This window comes from Phocoena sinus, chromosome 4, assembly GCF_008692025.1.
Source record: "Phocoena sinus isolate mPhoSin1 chromosome 4, mPhoSin1.pri, whole genome shotgun sequence".
Taxonomy (NCBI): Eukaryota; Metazoa; Chordata; class Mammalia; order Artiodactyla; family Phocoenidae; genus Phocoena; species Phocoena sinus.
In genome coordinates, this window is record NC_045766.1 from 60,893,825 (window position 1) to 60,909,027 (window position 15,203).

The 15,203-nt window shown below is 40.0% G+C and overlaps 1 protein-coding gene across 9 annotated transcripts in view; it reads left to right on the top strand.

Annotated features, from left to right (window-relative positions):
• The first annotated feature begins 1,462 nt into the window (after positions 1–1,462).
• Positions 1,463–15,203, top strand: part of YEATS2 (YEATS domain containing 2) — a 108,921-nt gene continuing 95,180 nt past the window's right edge. For 4 of the 9 annotated variants that reach the window (XR_004349746.1, XM_032631155.1, XM_032631153.1 and 1 more), the window contains exon 1: positions 1,489–1,657. The gene's annotated coding sequence lies outside the window, so the exon portion shown is untranslated. Of the gene's footprint in view, positions 1,658–1,800; positions 1,857–15,203 lie in introns of those variants that run through there. The other 5 variants (XM_032631149.1, XM_032631151.1, XM_032631154.1 and 2 more) reach the window with 4 other exon arrangements.

The following is a 15,203-nucleotide window of genomic DNA, read 5'->3' on the forward strand; positions in this document are numbered from 1 at the left end:
TGTCCATGGCTCTCACCCATGTTACTTTCTGCTTGCCTGGCAGAAGGCATAAGAGAAGTCTGGGTTTCTGGCACACCATCTGAAAATTGTGGAGACCCAGCAGCACTATCTCAGATTCCTCTTTCTCACTAATGCTGCTGTCTGCTCCTAAGCCCTGATCAATGTGAGACTTCTGCCAGAATTGGGCAGCCTTCCAAGCTGGGCCAGGAGAAGTGGGCTTCTAGCCTCCTCCACACTCAGCTGGATATTTCTAAGCCCCTGCCTCAGGGTTAGACCCCCAAAGTAGGAGAATACAGACATGCCCATGCTGACCACTTACCCTACCTCTTTCTCCATGAAATTTATTTTTATCTCCGCGATTCCCATTCTCTCTTTGGGTTTTAGCTTAAAGCTAAGAGAGTCCTTTCCTGGCCTTTCAGATTAGATTGACGGTAAATTTCACAAGGGCAGAAACTGTTTTGTTCATTTCTGATCCTCAGTATCTAACATAGTGCTGGGCACACAGTGCCAGGACATAGAATGGAAACACGCAAAAAATTTGTTGAACAAATATTGTTAATCTGCCTTTACCCTTAATAGACATTAAGGTCAGGAGGCCAACAGTGACATTTTATAAATCCCTCTATTCCCTTATCATGCAGGGCTTTGGAGTAAGTTCCTGGCCCTACTATTCATTTATTCAACAAATACTTCTTGAGTGCATACTATGTGCAATGCACTGGGCTTGCAATTGGAGATATACGAGTAAATGCTTTAAAACATTTTTATTAAACACACCCAAAAAATTGATAACATATACGTAAAGTGAAAAACAAATTATAAAGTGAACCCCCTCTAGACCTTGGTAATTCCAATGGTAAATCTTTACGTAGTGAGGAAAACAGATTGGAGAGGGACAGAAATAGATACCTGGAGACCACATGGGAGGCTACAGTGTCCTTGGGCAGAGAGATGATGGGGTCTACTCTAGGGTGGTACAGGGAGAAGGAAAGGGAAGGTTGGGCTCAAGAGATATTTAGGTGGAAAACAGTACTTGAGGGGTTGTTACTCACTAGTTGTATGACCTAGATAACCTTTCCGAGCCCCAGTTTCTGCATCTGTAAAATAGGTTAGTAATAACTATAGTTATTTGTATCCCTAGCACAGAGCACAAAGCTTGGTACAAGATGACACATACAAAAATCATAGCTACTGTGGTCCTTGCTGTAGAAGCTTCATAAATGCCGGCAGAATGAATATTCTGTCTTTGGGCTGGAACTCGCCATATTTCTCTAAGGAGGAAAATAATATATGATGGTGCCTTTACCAGAACCGGCGCCCATGCTCCCCAGGTAGCGGGGCAGTGCTGGGCAGTGCGGGCCAGCGCGTCCCGGCCCGGGGTGAGAGTCTAGGACAGCCTCAACCCCGCCCCGGCCCCGCCCACAACCTTGCGAACTCCGCCCCCGGAACCGCGCGCGTCGCCACCGCCCTTGCTGGTGACGTCCGGGCCGGACGGGTCGGGCGGGCTCTGTCGAGCAGTGTGCTTCCGCGGGCTCCGGGGTCGCTGGGGCCTCGTGGCGGGGCGGCTCCACGGGGCTTGGCCCGCTGCCTCCCCTCCCCCGTACCCTCTCGCGGCGCCCGGCGGGGCCTGCGCTTCAGCCGGAGACCCGGAAAAAGGGTGAGTGTTGGCGGGAGCGGGATGGGACCGCCGGGCGCGCGCTCCGTTCTCCGGGCATTGTCTGGGCGGGGGCGGCGCGGGCACGTGCGCGCCCTTCCCCCACCCCGCCGGACGCGCTGGCACCCTGGCTGAGGGGAGGGAGGGAGGGGGCGGGTGACTGACGAGAGGAGAGGATCCGAAGGAGGAGGCTGGGTCCGGGGTGAGTGTGTGTGCCGGGGGAGTCTCCGCAGCGGGAACCCGGAATTTGGGTGTGTGAGGGGTGTCATTTTTTAAGGGACACCGCGCTCTCTGAGGGGATGGGGGTCCCCTGGGCCCCACTGGCGGGAGCTTTTAGCACGTTAAACCTGGTGGCCTGCGATGGGATTGGAGACGAGATTTGGCCCCAGCACCGGCAAGTTGTGGATTTATCAGCAAGAATCCTGGAATCTTTCTCCAACCTGTCGGCTTCCCTACTGTCTCCTTCCACCGTGAAGGATGAGTAGGATTTAGAAAGGTTGGAGGATACTTTAGAGATGGTGCCCCGAGTTAAAGCACCAGAGGTGTGAGACAGTGCGGGGTGGGAGTGAAAGGCTGCTTTGGTGGGTTGCGGCCAGATTGCAGAAGACAATGAGGTTTATCTCATAACCTTTTTTTTTTTTTTCTATTGTGAATGTAATTATGTTGCGGGAAAATATCACCAGTAATTCTACAGCCCTGACACCTCATTCTTAGAATTTTGATATTTGTTTGCTACTGTTTTCTTTTAAGCTTGTAACAGTTACGGAGTTGTAACTACAATTTTCCATTCCCTTTTCTACTTAACATGTAAGAATATAATATTATGTAGTATTCAGCAATATAATTTCCTCTTTCTTAATAAGCAAGTAGTAGGTATTCATCATAGAAAAATTTAAAAATACAAGAAAAATGAGGAAAAGTACCCATAGTTTTACTGTCCAGAGATATTATCATGGAGTGTATATTTTTGGTTTTGTATGTTCTTTCAAAGATAGGAGCAGGTGAAGCCATTCTTAGGAATTTAGTTTTTTTTGTTTTTTTGCGGTACGCGGGCCTCTCACTGTTGTGGCCTCTCCCGTTGCGGGGCACAGGCTAAGGACGCGCAGGCTCAGTGGCCATGGCTCACGGGTCCAGCCGCTCCGCGGCATGTGGGATCTTCCCGGGCCGGGGCACGAACCCGTGTTCCCTGCATCGGCAGGCGGACTCTCAACCACTGCGCCACCAGGGAAGCCTGGAATTTAGTTTTTATGAGAACTCTTTTGAAGGCTGTAAGAAGGAAAGTAGCATAATCTGGGCGGAGGAAGAGGGCAAGAGCGGAAGCTAGAAGATCGGTTAGTTTACAGTACCTTGGACTAGGTCCATGATTGTGGAGATGGAGAAGAGTAAGTAGAAAGATTAACAAATATTTTGGGGGTAGAATGAACAAGACTTGGAAATGGATTGGTGAAAGGGAGAACTCTTTGCTTTTTGATACTTGTTTTGAGCAACTTTGAGTAGATGGCAGCATTCGCTGAGAAGAATGGAAGAGAGAAATTTGAGGTGGGAAAAATCATGAGTTCTGTTTTGAGTGTATTAAATTTGAAATGTATATTAGATATGAAGTTGGTATGTTGAGGAAGCAGTTGGATGTACAGGTTTGGAGCTTCCAGAAGAGAAGCTAGAGCTGGAGATAAAAATTTGGGAGTACTCAGTATATAGATGATATTCAAAGTTATAGGACTCCCTGTGATCACTTAGGGAAAGAGTGTAGATAAGTGAAAATTGAGTGAGCCTCAGGCACTATAATGCTTGGAAATCTTATAGAGGAAAAAGATTGGGCACAGGACAGAAGAAACAGCCAGCGAGGTAAGAGAAAAAAGCAGGAGACTGGTGTCATGGAAACCACAAGAGAGAAGTTTCTGGATGATGGAGGCTTGGTCCGTCAGTGCTTCTGAGATGTTTAATGAGTTGCTTACTTGGATTTGGCAACGCAGAGGTTATTAGTTTGGTCATTGGTATTATTATCCAGAGTACTAGAAGTAGGAGGTAGAAACAGATGGGAGTAATTGAATGGGAGTGGGGAAGTGAAGACAATGAGTGTGAATTAGAAACAAGTGCCCCTTGTTCAAGACACCCAATTTTCATCTCCCCCCAAACTAAATTTAATAGATGAAAAATTGTGTCTTTAATGTTTCATTTCTTGATTACTAGCATGTTTGAATATTTTTTCACATTTATTGGCCATTTGTGAATTTCTTTTCCTGCCCTTTGTGCGTCTTTTTATTTGTGTTTGTCTTTTCCTGATTGACTTTCTAATTGTCAAGAATTATGTAGATACTAAAAATATGTAGCCTGATACAGAGCTTACAGAATTTTCCCCCTTATGTGTGTCGCCATTCCCCACCCCCTGGGAATAAATTGAGTTTATTACCTGTGCTCCATCAGGAAGGGCATAGTTAATAATGGAAAAAGCATACTTACCATTTAACTCCTATGTATACTTTTTTTCAGGTGTAGTAAAATACACATAACGTAAAATTTACCACTGTGACCATTTTTAAGTGTACAGTTCAGTGGTATTAAATACATTTATATCATCGTGCAGCCATCACCACGATCCGTCTCCACAACTCTTTTCATCTTGTAAAACAGAAACTCTAAACTTCTCATTTTCCCTTACCCACAGCTATTGGCAATCACCATTCTGCTTTCTGTCTCTATGATTTTGACTAGTTTGAGTACCTCATATAAGTGGATTCAGTCAGCAGTTGTCTTTTTGTGACTGGCTTATTTTACTTAGCATAATGTACTGAAGGTTCATCCATGTTGTAGCATATGTCTCAATTTCCTTCCTTTTTAAAGGCTGGATAATATTCCAGTGTATGTATATATCACATTTTATCTTTTCATTCATCTGTTGATGAAAAATTGAGTTGTTTCCATCTTTTGGCTCATGTGAATAATGCTCCTAGGAATGTGGGTGCCCAGATATCGGTTTGAGTCCCTGCTTTCAGTTCTTTGGGGGTATTTACACAGAAGTGGAATTGCTGGATCATACAGTAATTCTATTTTTAATTTTTTGAGGAAGCGCCACACTGTTTTCCATAGTGGCTGCACCATTTTATATTCCCACCACCAATGCACGAGGGTTCCAGTTTCTTCAGTCCTTGCCAACACTTTTCTGCTTTCTGTTTTTTCTAAAGTAGCCATGCTAATGGCTGTGAGATGATATCTCATTGTGTTTTTGATTTGTACTTCCCTAATATTAGTGATGTTGAATATCTCTTCATGTGCTTATTGACCATTTGTATATCTTTGGAGAAATATCAATTCAAATCCTTTGCCCATTTTGAATCGAGTTCTAAGTTTTGTGTTTAGGTCTTTGATCCATTTTGAGTTAATTTTTGTACCTGGCATTAGTTAAGGGTCCAAATTCATTTTTTTGCACATAGATATCCAGTTTTTCTAGCACTATTTGTTGAAAAGACTGTTTTTTTCCCCATTAAATGGTCTTGGCACCCTTGCCAAAGATCATTTGAGCATATATGCAAGAGTTAATTTTTGGGCTATTTTATTCCATTGGTCTGTATATCTGTGTTATGCCAGTACCGTGCTGTTTTGATTACTGTAGCTTCTAGTAAGTTTTGAAATCAGGAAGTGTGAGTCCTCCAGTTTTGTTCTTTTTCAAGATTGTTTTGGTTATTCAGGGTCCCTTGAGATTCTATATGAATTTTGGGATGGGTTTTTCTATTTCTGCAAAAAATGTCATTGAGATTTCAGTCAATTTGCATTGACTTTGTAGATGGCTTCGGGTACTATTGACTTTTTAACAGTATTAGGTCTTCCAGTCCATGAAAACGGGATGTGTTACCATTTATTGGTCTTCTTTAATTTCTTTCAGCAATATTTTGTAGTTTTCATTGTATATATCTTTTACCTTCTTGGTTAGTTCCTAAGTATTTTATTCTTTTTGGTGCTATTATAAATGGAAATATTTTTGTAATTTCCTTTTCAGATTGTTCATTGTTTGTGTATAGCAATGTAACTGATTTTTATGTGATGACTTGGTATCCTGCTACTTTGCTGAATTAATTTATTCTACCAGTTTTTTGGTGGAATCTTTAGGGTTTTCTACATATCTTCCCATATTAAAATTCCTTTATAGTCATTCAATGGATACACTGTAATTTGCTATGGACTATTTCCAGTTTTTTATTATGAAGTTTTTTATTCTAAATATATAGAAAGTGGAGAACTAATATTTAAGTTGTAGATCTGTTAAGTACAACCCATATATGATGTATATCACCAGTCTTGAGAGTATTTCCTTAGTATAGATTCCAAGAAATACTTGATCCTCCTCTCTTCTCATTTGCTCATGCAGAATAGAATTCTTCATTGCCATCTCCTTAAATTGGCCCCCACCTCCTTGCTTTTAACTAAACCTGCCCCCCTTTCAGTCTGTTTTCTACACTGCCACTGAATGGAGGGTGAGGGTCAGCATTGGTGCACTTTTCCCTCATAGAAAACAAGACTTATGAAGCAGATTGTTTCTATAGCATCTGTTCTGTGGGAGTTAGAAAAAAAATTTTTGAAGGCTGGGGTGCACTTCATGGATGAATTGGGATTTATTTTGATTCTTGAAGGATGAATAGCATTTCAGTAAGCAGAGAGAAGTTAGGGATGAAATGTGAACCCGTTGGAAGGTAATTAGGAGAAGTTCAAGCATGTGAACTTTGATGACTGTAGGCAGGGAGAGGTAGAAGAACTAGTTCTCCTAACCAAGGATTGTTTATTCTGTTTATCTGAAGAGTGAGCTTGGGGTAAGTGTGGGGTGAGACCTGTTATGTGGTGGTAATGAAGGCTGGTGGTGACCAGAATGCCAGGGAGCAGGAGCTTCAACTTTATTCATAATGTTTTTACTTACAGAGTTGTGGATATGTTGGTGATTGTTATTTATTTTGTTTTTTTAAACTAATTTAGTTTATTTGAGTGTATACTTATTCGTTGAGACATAATTCACATAAGACAGAATTCACCATTTTAAAGTGTATATAATTCAGTGTTTTTTTTAGTATATTCACAAGGTTGTACAACCATTACTACCATCTAATTCCATAACATTTTCATGATTCCAGAAAGAAACCCCATACATATTTGCAGTCAGTCCCAGTTCCCTCCTCCCCTCATCCCCTGGCAGCCACTTTCTGTGTCTATGGATTTGCCTGTTTCTGGACATTTCATAGAAATATAATCATGTAACATGTGGCCTTTTGTGTCTGGCTTCTTTCACTTAATTAGCATGATATATTCAAAGTTGATCGGTGTTGTAGCATGTGTTGGTACTTTATTCTTTTTTATTGCTTAATAATACGTTGTATGATTATATCACATTTTGTTTATCCAATCATCAATTGACATTTGAGTTGCTTCCATTTTTTTCACTATTGTGAATAATGTTGTTATGAACATTCACATACATACAAGTTTTTTTGTGGACATATGTTTTTAGTTCTTTTGAATGTATACCTAGGTGTGGAATTGCTAGGTCACATAGTAATTCTGTGTTTAACTTTTTGAGGAACTGCCAAACTGTTTTCCACAGCAGTTGCACCATTTTACATTTCCACCAACAATGTGTGAGGGCTCCAATTGTGTATTCTTTTTATATTTTAAAATTTATTTTATTTATATATTTTTGGCTGCATTGGGTCTTCGTTGCTGCACACGGGCTTCCTCTAGTTGGGACGAGCGGGGGCTACTCTTCATTGTGGTACCTGGGCTTCTCATCGTGGTGGCTTCTCTTGTTGCGGAGCAAGGGCTCTAGGCCTACAGGCTCATTAGTTGTGGCTCGCGGTCTCTAGAGCACAGGCTCAGTAGTTGTGGCGTACTGGCTTAGTTGCTCCGTGGCATGTGGGAGCTTCCCAGATGAGGGCTCAAACCCGTGTGCCCTGCATTGGCAGGCGGATTCTTAACCACAGCGCCACCAGGGGAGCCCACCATTGTGTATTCTTTATACATTTTTTGACAGTCTGTATTTAATAGCTGTGTGTGTTTAAATTGCTTCATTGAGGTACAATTGGCATACCACAATCTGCACATATATAAAGTGTATAATTTGATAAGTTTTGACATATTTATGTATCTGAAAACATCACCACAATCAAGATAGTAAACATATGCATCATCCCCCCAATTTTTCTAATGCCCCTTTGTGATCCTTCTCTCTCCCTTCCCCATCGTTGCCCCATACCACAACAACCACTGATCAGGTTTCTGTCACTATAGACTAGTTTGCATTTTGTATAAATGTTACCATTGTAGTATATACTTTTTTCTTAAGCTGGCTTCTTTCACTCAGCATCATTTTGAAATTAATTCATGTTGCTGCATGTATTGGTTAATTCTTTTTTATTTTATTTTTTAAGTTTATTTATTTATTTATTTATGGCTGCCTTGGGTCTTTGTTGCTACGCGCGGGCTTTCTCTAATTGCGTTGAGCGGGGGCTACTCTTTGCTGCAGTGCACGGGCTTCTTAATGCAGTGGCTTCTCTTGTTGTGGAGCACGGGCTTCAGTAGTTGTGGCACGTGGGCTCAGTAGTTGTGGCACACAGGCTTCAGTAGTTGTGGCTCGCAGGCTCTAGAGCGCAGGCTCAGTAGTTGTGGTTCATGGGCTTTGTTACTCCGTGGCGTGTGGGATCTTCCCGCACCAGCGCTTGAACCCATCTCCCCTGCATTGGCAGGCAGATTCTTAACCACTGTACCACCAGGGAAGTCCCTGGTTAATTCTTTTTTATTGAAGAGTATGTTCTATTGTATGGATATATCGCAATTTGTTTATCCATTTGCCTACTAATGGACATTTGGGTTGTTTTTAGTTTTTGACTATTACAAATAACATTGCTGTGAACATTTGTGTTTCTGTATGGACATAGGCTTTTTTTTTTTTTTTTTTAAACCATCTTTATTGGGGTATAATTGCTCTACAATGGTATGTTAGTTTCTGCTTTATAACAAAGTGAATCAGCTATACATATACATATGTTCCCAAATGTCTTCCCTCTTGCGTCTCGCTCCCTCCCACTCTCCCCATCCCACCCCTCCAGGCTGTCCCAAAGCCCCGAGCTAATATCCCTGTGCCTTGCGGCTGCTTCCCCCTAGCTATCTACCTTACTACGTTTGTTAGTGTGTATATGGACATAGGCTTTTATTTCTCTTGGGTAATACCTAGGAGTGGAATGGCTGGGTCATATGGTAGGGAATGTTTAATTTTTTTTAAGAAACTCCCAAGCTGTTTTCCAAAGTGGTTGTACCATTTTGCATTCCCACCACCAGTGCATGAAAGTTCCAGTTGTTTCACATTCTCTGTAGTTGTGTCTTTTAAACATATAGAGAAGTAAGAAGAAAACAGAAAGAGACATAAACCCTTTTGGCATTTTCCTCCCCCAAATAATGCATGTACATGGTTAGAAAATTCAAACATTGTAGTCAGGAATAAAATGAAATGCAAAACCACTACCCAGAGGCAACTGTTGTTAAATCATTTTTTATCCTTTCTTCCAGAAAAACCTACACAGGCATCTACGCTCATATTTTTGGGTTTCTCTGCTCTTTCCCCTAGTTTACACAGAAAGAATCAAAGTATACACACCATCTGCACCTTGGCTTTTGTTCACTTTACAATTTATTTTAGAGGTATTTCCATATCAACACATTCTTTTTAATGGCTACATTGCAGAACATTTTTGCTATATGAAAACATGAATATGTTCCAGTGCAATTGATATAATAGGGAACTATTTTGAGTATAACGTGAATTTCACATTCGCTCATGCGTGATTTCATCTGCAAGAAATGCTAGGTGAATGCAGAAAACGGCACCTGCTGAATTGAGCCATGGCAAAAATACACAAGCCACATGCAGGCACACACCTCAGACATCCTCTAGCAACCTCAGTTTGCTGTGTTATGAGCCACACCCATCCACATCTGGTGTTAAACTTTTCTGTTGATTTCAGATTAGCCTCATTACCACTTCAAGGTAACTCAACAAGCTGTAACTTTTCAATGCCCACTTCCACAAGCAAACTTGAGATCTTTTTCAAGGCAAACTGCCAAGTTTATTGTCGCACGTAGGTATTTCTTAACCATTTAATGTGTAGAACTGTGCTGCCATTTTTACAATATTAGATTCCTTTTTTTATTTGATTCCCTTTTTTTCTTAATGTCACTGATAAAATTTTTGAGTGTTGGGCCCAAACCCATTTTTCCTATAAGCCTTGTGGTTTTTGTTATGCAATTTTATACAGCGTGGTGATTTTTAGGAATGCATATGTCACATTACAGTGGAACTGATTTATTCCATACTATGAATGTACATAATTTCTTTTTTGTTTTAAAAAATTATGAATTACGTCATATGTATATTAAAGAGCACATATAATAAGGAGGTATGTTTTAAAGAATAATAATAAAGTAACAAATACCTACTTAGCTATCACCCAGCTTAAGACATAAATCAGTCGGACTTCGCTGGTGGTACAGTGGTTAGGAATCTGCCTGCCGACACAGGGGACATGGGTTTCGAGCCCTGGTCCGGGAATATCCCACATGTTGCCGAGCAACTAAGCCAGTGCGTCACAATGAAGTGTAGACCCCGCTCTCCACAACTAGAGAAAGCCTGTGCGCAGCAACGAAGACACAACACAGCCATAAATAAATAAATGAATTAGTTAATTAATTAAAAGGAGATCACTAATACTTTTGAACCTCCTTGTGTTCCTCTCGCTGATCATTTTATACCTTTTTTGAATATCTGAAACATTTGATTAGAAAACTAAATTAGGAAGTGTTAACAGTCCGTGCCTCTGGTCTTCCAAATGTTGATTAGGAACTGGTCTTCCTAAGGTTGATTCCCCAGGTGACTGCCTTGCCCTCCTGCAAGTGTACACATAGCATGACACGCATACTTGGGGAAGGATAATCTGTAAATAGATTTCTGTTTAAGGTTAATGTATAGTGGGTTTGTCATTGTTATTATTTATAATGCCTTTATTAAGTTCTAATTCACATACCATAAAATTCACTCCTTTAAGCTCATGCAGCTCAATATCAAAAAAAACAAGCAACCCAATCCAAAAATGGGCAGAAGACCTAAATAGACATTTCTGCAAAGAAGATATACAGATGGCCATCAAACACATGAAAGAATGCTCAACATCATTAATCATTAGAGAAATGCAAATCACAACTACAATGAGGTATCACCTCACACCAGTCAGAATGGCCATCATCAAAAAATCTACAAACAACAAATGCTGGAGAGGGTGTGGAGAAAAGGGAACCCTTTTGCACTATTGGTGGGAATGTAAGTTGATGCAGCCAATATGGAGAACAGATGAAGTTTCCTTAAAAAACTAAAAATAGAACTACCGTACGACCCAGCAATCCCACTACTGGGCATATACCCTGAGAAAACCATAATTCAAAAAGAGTCAGGTACCACAATGTTCATTGCAGCTTTGTTTACAATACCCAGGACATGGAAGCAACTGAAGTGCCCATCAACAGATGAATGGATAAAGAAGATGTGGCACATATATACAATGGAATATTACTCAGTCATAAAAAGAAACAAAATTGAGTTATTTGTAGTGAGGTGGGTGGTCCTAGAGTCTGTCATACAGAGTGAAGTAAGTCAAAGAGAAAAACAAATACCGTATGCTAACACATATATATGGAATCTAAAAAAAAAAAAAGGTTCTGCAGAACCTAGGGGCAGGACAGGAATAAAGACACAGACGTAGAGAACAGACTTGAGGACACGGGGAGGGGGAAGGGTAAGCTGGGATGAAGTGAGAGAGTGACGTGGACATATATACACTACCAAATGTAAAATAGATAGCTAGTGGGAAGCAGCTGCATAGCACATGGAGGTCAGCTCAGTGCTTTGTGACCACCTAGAGGGGTGGGATAGGGAGAGTGGAAGGGAGACGGAAGAGGGAGGAGATATGGGGATATATGTATATGTATAGCTGATTCACTTTGTTATACAGCAGAAACTAACACACCATTGTAAAGCAATTATATTACAATAAAGATGTTAAAAAATAAATAAATAGAGTAAACAATGTAAAAAACCAATTCACTCCTTTAGAGTGTAATACTTGGGGGGTTTTTTGGTTTGTTGTTTTTAATATATTTACAAAGTTGCACAACCATCACTGTGTCTAATTCCAGAAAAATTTCATCAATAGGTAGATTTTTGTAAATAGGTAGATTTTCTAGATTAGGCAGTGCTAAAGAAAAACCAATTTTCTGAAAAATGTCTTATGTTTTAAGGTACTTGTTTTCTTTCTAGAATCTCAGCTCTTAATAGAAAGGCATGAGACTTATCCCCATAGGATTGACTGTCAGTTTGAAAGCTCCAGTGAAAAAATCCCTATTTAGTGAAGTGTGCAAAATTTGGCTTAATTTGTATATTCTCAGTGACTGTGGCCAAGAGTTTGACACAATCTTGATCTGGTCCAGTTCCTTTCTTTCCTTTTCAGCCCTTATTTGTAGACAAGTCTTTTTTTTTTTTCCTCTTTTTGCTTCTCTTGGAAAGAAAACTTTTATGGCTTCACAACTGAAACAACAAGATTGTCATATGAGTCAGAATTGTCACTTTAGATAATTCCAGTGATTTTTGTCTGAAAGTGGCTCTAAGGAAGTTACTGGAATGTTATATGGCCTACCTTCTGTCAACTTAAGAAGAATTTACCGTAAATATATCAAAACCTGTAAACTTCCCAGATAGCTCAGTCTGTCTACAAAGAGTATGTTTAAGAGGTCGGGTAAAGGAAGGGTAAACCTACCTAAAGCCAGCTCTCCAGTTGTTGCACTAATGGATAGAAGCAGGGCGTTCATAATTTAGAAGAGCTGTTTGATCCTAAACTCTTTTTCTTGTTACTTTGTAAGACTGGAGACAGAATACTGTCCTGAATGGATCCTGGGACAGACCTTATATAGCAACTTTTGTAGTCTTAAGCAGTTTTATTTATAATAGGAAAGTAGGTGTTTTTGACCTGGAGATATATAATACTTAAATAATGAAACAATTTTTTTGAGCTCAGCTGTCTAACTGTCCCATTTTGCTCACCTCTTAACATGTCACACTGGGGACGGCTAGATCAACCGAGTGGATCACATCAGTTTGATGCAAATGACCAACGTCTATCAGCTTCCCACCATTCTGGTCCAGTGTAAAATTGTGGCTATTTTTATTTAAAAGACCTATTTTTTCCCATACCAGGTGAGTTGAAGAAACAGTGATTGTGTTGGCCGACACAGGGCTCAAACCTGTGTCCCCTGCATTGGCAGGTGGATTCTTAGCCACTGCGCTGCCAGGGAAGTCCCAGCATACAGTATTTGTTTTTCTCTTTCTGAGTTACTTCACTCTGTATGACAGACTCTAGCCCTATGCATCTCACTACAAATAACTCAACTTTGTTTCTTTTTATGGCTAAGTAATACTCCATTGTATATATGTGCCACATCATCTTTATCCATTCATCTGTCGATGGACACTTAGGTTGCTTCCATGTCCTGGCTATTGTAAATAGTGCTGCAGTGAACATTGTACATGTCTCTTTTTGAATTATGGTTTTCTCAGGGTATATGCCCAGTAGCGGGATTGCTGGGTCATATGGTAGTTCTATTTTTAGTTTTTTAAGGAACCTCCTTACTGTTCTCCGTAATGGCTGTATCAATTTACATTCCCACCAGCAGTGCAAGAGGGTTCTCTTTTCTCCACACCCTCTCTAGCATTTATTGTTTGTAAATTTTTTGATGATGGCCATTTTCTGACCAGTGAGAGGTGATACCTCATTGTAGTTTCGATTTGCACTTCTCTAATGATTAGTGACATTGAGTATCTTTTCATGAGTTTGTTGGCAATCTGTGTATCTTCTTTGGAGAAATGTTTAGGTTTTCTGCCCATTTTTGGATTGGGTTGTTTTTCTGGTATTGAGCTGCTTGTAAATTTTGGAGATTAATCCCTTGTCAGTTGCTTAGTTGGCAAATATTGTCTCCCATTCTGAGGGTTGTCTTTTCGTCTTGTTTATGGTTTCCTTTGCTGTGCAAAAGCTTTTAAATTTCATTAGGTCTCATTTGTTTGTTTTTATTTCCATTTCTCTAGGAGGTGGGTCAAAAAGGATGTTTCTGTGATTTATGTCATAGAGTGTTCTGCCTATGTTTTCCTCTAAGAGTTTTATAGTGTCTGGCCTTACACTTATAGTGTCTTGTCTTTAATCCATTTTGAGTTTATTTTTGTGTATGGTGTTAGGGAGCTAATTTCATTCTTTTACATGTAGCTGTCCAGTTTTCCCAGTCCCACTTACTGAAGAGGCTGTCTTTTCTCTATTGTATATTCTTGCCTCCTTTATTAAAGATAAGGTGACAATATGTGGGTGGGTTTATCTTTGGGCTTTCCATCCTGTTCCATTGATCTGTCTTTCTGTTTTCGTGCCAGTACCATACTGTCTTGATTACTGTAGGTTTGTAGTATAGTCTGAAGTCCGAGAGCCTGATTCCTCCAGCTCCGTTTTTCTTTCTCAAGGTTGTTTTGGCTATTTGGGGTCTTTTGTGTTTCCATACAAATTGTGAAATTTTTTGTTCTAGTTCTGTGAAAAATGCCATTGGTAGTTTGTTGGGGGTTACATTGAATTTGTAGATTGCTTTGGGTAGTAGAGTCATTTTCACAGTGTTGATTTTTTCAATCCAAGAACATAGTATCTCTCTCCATCAGTTTGTATCATCTTTAATTTTTTTCATCAGTGTCCTATAGTTTTCCGCATACAGGTCTTTTGTCTCCTAAAGTAGGTTTATTCCTAGATATTTTATTCTTTTTGCTGCAGTGGTAAATGGGAGTGTTTCCTTAATTTCTCTTTCAGATTTGTCATCATTAGTGTATATGAATGCAAGAGATTGCTGTGCATTTTGTATCCTGCTACTCTACCAAATTCATTGATTAGCTCTAGCAGTTTTCTGGTAGCATCTTTAGGATTCTCTATGTATAGTATCATGTCATCTGCAAACAGTGACAGTTTTACTCCTTTACCTATTTGGATTCTTCTTATTTCTTTTTCTTCTCTGATTGCTGTGGCTAAAACTTCCAAAACTATGTTGAATAATAGTGGTGAGAGTGGGCAACCTTGTCTTGTTCCTGATCTTAGAAGAAATGGTTTCATGTTTTCACCATTGAGAATGATGTTAGCTGTGGGTTTGTCATATATGGCCTTTATTATGTTGAGGTAGTTTCCCTCTATGCCTACTTTCTGGAGAGATTTTATCATAAATGGGTATTGATTTTTGTCAAAAGCTTTTTCTGCATCTATTGAGATTATCATATGGTTTTTATCCTTCAATTTGTTAATATGGTGTATCACATTGATTGATTTGCATATATTGAAGAATCTTGCATTACTGGGATAAATCCCACTTCATCGTGGTGTATGATCCTTTTAATGTGCTGTTGGATTCTGCTTGCTAGTATTTTGTTGAGGATTTTTGCATCTATATTCATCAGAGA